This window comes from Scomber japonicus, chromosome 9 (genome assembly GCF_027409825.1).
Source record: "Scomber japonicus isolate fScoJap1 chromosome 9, fScoJap1.pri, whole genome shotgun sequence".
Taxonomy (NCBI): Eukaryota; Metazoa; Chordata; class Actinopteri; order Scombriformes; family Scombridae; genus Scomber; species Scomber japonicus.
The window spans coordinates 38,370,574-38,376,573 of record NC_070586.1 but is presented as its reverse complement, the minus strand read 5'-3'; positions in this window follow the sequence as shown (position 1 = coordinate 38,376,573).

Below are 6,000 nucleotides of genomic sequence, written 5' to 3'. Positions count from 1 at the left end.
AGTTATCAGCCTTTTCCAACATGTATAATATATTTAGAAGTAAATCAATGAATTGACTTTACACAGACTTTAAAGGTAGAGTCAGTGATTCTGAAGAAAGATCGTTCAATTGTTTTTTGTCAAATTCAGAAAATATCTCTTCATGGTCTTCTGTCCATTCTATGTGTGCCTGAACAATAACCCTGTGTTTCTACACAGCTCTGACTCTGTAAACAGGAAACAGACTGAGCAACATAACACTATTCCAGCCAATCAGTAATAGGAGGTGTGTATCATAGACATCGTAGTCTACAATACACGCTTGCTGCCTCTCTTTTATAGCCTACACACGGTGCTCAATTTATGTTCCTCCCCATAAAACTACATTTAATAAATAACTCGGAGCAGAAGACTGAAGTCACTGTTGACTGCTACTGTTTTAGTTATCGTGCCTCTCTTTTCTCTTTTATCCATCCGCTCTCTCAGTTCCATCATGCCCACACCCAAACTCTAGTTCATCACATACTGTTCTGATCCTTACATTTTCATTTTCACACACAAAATGAAAAAATAATTATTTCTTGTAATGTCAGCGCGTTGAACCGTCCTGTTAAAGAAAGGTTCTCTCACACCAGTACAAGTCTCAAACAACAGACCAGCTCTTTCTTCATCCAAACTCCTCACTGACCAGATCAACTGAACATACTGCAAACACAAATGATCAGGTAAGGAAGCCTCACTCTCCTGCACAGTCACTAAACCACAGACAGACCACTGACCTTATCCATCATTTATCCTTCAAGCTACAAGACCCAGCAAGAAAGAAAGATCACTTCATACCCCCGAGTGATCTGATAAACACTTGGATAAACAAGATGAGCTGGCATCAACTTTAATCTCACTGTAAACTGATTCTCAGGACTTGAATAACCAACATAAGAACTGATCACTGGACAAACCAGCATCAGAGTACCAGACTGCTCACAAGTCATCAACAACACACACACAAGATCAGCTGTTTGATTCCCGGCTCCTCCAGTCCACATGTTGATGTGGCCTTGGGCAAGATACTGAACCCCACATTGCTCCTGATACTGCTCCAACGGTGTATGAATGTGTATGAATGATAGTCTCCATCTGATGAGCAGGTTTCTGTGTGATAGCTCCTGTCATCAGTGTGTGAATGGATGAATGTGACAGTTGTAGTGTTGTAGTGGTCAAAAAGACTAGAAATGAGTACAGTCCATTTACCATATATTTACCATTTACATTTACACAGGCACACACCCACACACACTGGACAGCAGGGGACTTGATCACTGTGATTGACACCAGGATGCTTCTTCTGAGCAGGCAGACTGAAACTTTAAATGTCTATTATCTGAGACTCCAGATTGCTGTTTTTTCTTACTTTGTCTTTGTCTTCTTTCTGCCATGCCAGTGGAATGCTGACTCTTTGCTAGTCTGAAAATGTGAAACCTCAAACTCTACAGTCATGAGTTAAGGATCAAGACTAGGAGAACCTAAACCAGGAGCTGACCACCTTATGGATCTCAATCCATAATAAGGGTCTAGTTTCTTCTATCTATGCTGTGATTGTCTCTATAAATCCCTAAATACCAGACCACTTGAGACAAACTTGGGTTGGATGGGATGGAATACATGATGGAGTATATGGACTTATTCAATTTCAGGTCTTATATCGACTCCACATGACTCATAGTAAGTTAGCTGGGATCGATCTAGATGTTGACACTCACCATGCACTCTGGCTCATAAGTTCTGCTTCTGTCCAGTTCTGGAAACATTTTGGAAGACATTTTTTCAGTCTTTTAATGAGATAGTCTTAGTATAGTTGGTATTTACAACTCTACTCATGCCTTGAGTAATAATGTGTACTGTTATCACATTTACAACCTTACTGGCAACACAGTCATTTGTCCATATGGAAACATGCATCCTCTCCTACATAGCAGATGGGTAAAAGACGTGATGCTTCACATCAAACTGGAAAAAATCAATATATATATATATATACTTTCAAAGGCTCTGTGCAGAAGTCTCATAAAGCATGATCTCCCTTTTTATCCTATCATCATACACTACAAACTAGGGCTGTCAACCTTCCTTTTCAATCACATTCGAATTTCATTCATTATTTTTTTAAAAATTCAAATAATATTCAAATTTTTAATGTTAAAATTTAGCCTATTATTATTATGTATTACTATGTAGGTTACCTATACAGTGTAGGGCATGTGGTTGTTATACGTTTTGGCCAGTCGAGCACGTTCCGATGTAACCAATAAACATTTTATACCAAAAGTCAGGTGATATTTTTCTTACTAAGTAAATAAATTTGTGAATTTTAATGAGCATTTTGAGCAACACAGTCATCTCATTTTTCCTCCCAGCTTCTAACAATGAATTAAGCAAAGACTGCATCATGTACACAGGTCAACAGGTGTGCCCGCATGTTACTCGTCGTGGTATAATACTTCATTTGAGTCACACAGTCTGCATATTACCGTCTCTCTGTTTGTTATTTTTACTTTTTTTGACGGAAAATCCAAAACATTTCCATACCGAGCTTCTGTAATGCTCAGGAGTGGTAATCCCCGCCGGTGAATCCTCCTCGCTCACCATCTCTGATGCTGTGTAGGTTATCGTACTAGGGTATTGAAGTAACGTGATAACTCAAGTAACTTAACATGAGATTTTGATTCAGCCAGACTCAGAAAACTTTATATTCATAAGATGTGACAAAAGCTAAGGGCAAGATTCGCTATTAGGCTATGTAGTGTAAAAAAAATAAAAAATCGACTAGTAATTCCTGCATTCGAAGAGTATTGATTTTTTTAATAGTCGAATTATATTTGACTCCCGAAAAATGTTCCAACAGCCCTATTACAAATGTCAGTTCATACTGAGCTAAGTGTTAGTAAGTGTTGAGCTTAAAGAACATCACACATGCATCAGTTTGACTTGGTTTTGAGATACACACAGTGACATGTCTGACCAATCTTCTCCCTCTTTACCTTGCTCCTTCTTTCTCAGGTCTCCTTTTCTAACATGTATCATTATTACTAATGATGATACTTTTTAATCATTTTTATTACTATATTAATATTTGATTCATTTACTCATTTATCTCCTGCCTTATCTGTAACTGTCTCACTCATACTTAGAACATGTCTCTGCATTATAACTTATAATAACTATACGCTGCTGTTATTATTTTTGCCTATCAGGCTGTTACCATTAATTTTACTTATTATTGTGGTTATTATTCCCACAATTGCTGCCAATGGACTTGGTGCTAATTGTAATTTTAATGTATTTATTTCAATATCATTACTCTTCTTATTGTTATTGTAATTTATATGTATTTTATTTCTTCATTATTATTTATTTACTTATTGCTACTTATTATTACGTCTTCATATTATCTATTTATGAAGGCATATTGCATTCACTTGAAAAAAAATTAAAAGCTCTGTTTTTCTGAATTAACAAGATATTTTTTCCTGTTTTTCTGAATATTTTTTTCTGGATTAACGAGATACTTCAAAATCCTGCAGAAGCTCCCTATTCAGAAAAACAGAAAAATGATCTCGTTAATTCAGAAGAACAAAGCCTTTTTTTTTTTCCAAGTGAATGCACTACGCTTCCATGTCTATTTATGTATTGTCACGCAGGGTAGTGTGGGATGGGGAAGTGGGTTGGGGATCATACAGGGCTTGTTGTTATGTTTACTGTACTTCCATACTCTGACATTGTCATCCTGTTGTTTTTACAACCAAAATAATAAGATGATTAAAAATAAACAAGTTCTCCCACACACCTACTGACTGACTGATCTGAAATCAGCGTGATATCTGCAGACTGCTGTCAGCTATCATTAGTTACTATCAGACACAGACAGGAAGAAGAGTTCTCAAGCTGTTTAATCAGTCCAAAAAGTCAAAAACCAGGAAATCCAAATCACAGGGCAGAGGTACAAAATCACTAGGAAATGACTCAGAATCCAAAAGGCCAACCTGGTCAATAACAGTAAGAATATATAGTGAGAGACGAAGACTGGAACGCTGACAGGAATCTGACAAGACGATCTGGCACAGAAGGGAAAGAGCACACCTCATATATACACTGGATAACGAGACACAGGAGGCAATCAACAGAAGGGAAGGAAGCTAGACAAGACAAGACAAAGGAAAACACACACCAAAATAAAACAGGAAGTAGACAAGACACAAAACGTAAACCTACCAAAATATATTACAAAACTACCAGGCCCTGACAGTTACCCAGCAGGTAAAGTCTCCCAGAACTTCAGCTCTGTAACCAGAGATGAAACTTCATCAACCAACACAGACTGAGAGCACAGATCAATGTGCAGAGTCATTTTCAGTCTTTCCTTCTTTTAGATCTAATCCATTAAATTCACTGCAAGATGTTCAGAGCAGCTCAGCACCTGCAGTCACCACAGTCCTGTAAACTGCAGCAGATGAACATGTAGTGAAACTGTAACAGGACTGTCATGACTCAAGACTGCTAACATAGCAGCTAGCATCTATATTACTGTTGAATGAAAATAACCTTTTAGAGTATATCTTAGAAACTCCATTATAAGATTTAGACATTTACACTTTGCACAAATATAAATTCAAATGAATCAAATAAATGTCCTGTTATAGTACTGTTTACATGAGCTTGACCACTATAATTTACATAAAGTACACTGCATGGACCCCAGGAAGAGTAGCTGTTGCCTGGGTAACAGCTAATGGGGATCCAAATAAACTAAACCAAACTGCAGGCCTGCTGAAAACATACAAACATATTGTGAAATCAGACATAATGGGTCCATACATATGTTCCACTGCTCTGTGATAAGGACTACATTCATCTCATCAGATCTAGTTGCATCTTGAACTCATCATAAAATCTAAACACCTTTAACTGATGCTACATTTTGTGTGACTTCATAACTGACAGCCACTGTGCTTTTAGAGCTGGCCCTGCTTCAGGCTACCTTGAATACTGATGAGGAAAACTTTTACCACATGGATTCAGTATATCACCAGTTCCTAATGTATCTGCTCAACCTGAGAGCACTTCCACTGTGCAGGCCAGAGGATTGGTTGGCCTCTCAGGGGAAATCCAAACTGCTCACTGATACGCACACCAGAAGGAACCTTCCTGAACAAATAGAGATGCTATTTGCCAGTGGCAAAGGGCTCCGTTTCCATGACGGCCACAATGTCCACTTATTTTATCTTCCTTCTGCCTGAGAGGGCAGCTGCCTGCAGAATGCTGCAGCCACTGTCCACTGACAAAGACTGAGCCTGAGGATGAAACCAAAGCTAGTGAGCAGCAGTCAAGCTGTGTGCTTGTTACTGACCACTGGATAGAAAGAAAAATAATCCCACAAAGCAACAAACTGCAGTGTTAATGTCTGAGGAAAGTGATTTAGCTGAACATGCTCTCATCATTCCTGGGTTTCAGTACACTATTTGATCTTACTGCAGATAAATCTGTATTTGTGTTTATGGTGGCTGGTAAGAAACAATAAATGAAAGTAATGGAAAGCCAAATATATGTGTTTGAGTTATTTTTGTTTGTTCACTGGAGAGCACTATGACTTCACTGTTGTCAGCACACTAATCTCTGAGTTCATTAAAAGCTTCACAGCTCAGCTGCCCACTGCAGAGCAGAACAGAGACAGTGTTTGTGCATCTGTTATGTGAATTTGTGGTAAGGTACTGCTCTGTGAGTGAAATACATGACTTGAATGAGTACATGTGCAGGACTAAAAAGTGAAAGTCTGTCCACTCACTGAAATTAGCTCACGTGTTTATTGTTTCAACATGCAAATGAGCTAAATAAGCCTGACAGCAGTCATGACAGATATACCTGTGTGTTAGAGTACAGTGTTATAGTCATTCTTCCTAACTGATATAATGCTAAATATATACACAACTCACATTTTAGTTAGTTAGTTAATAGAGTTACAGTCAG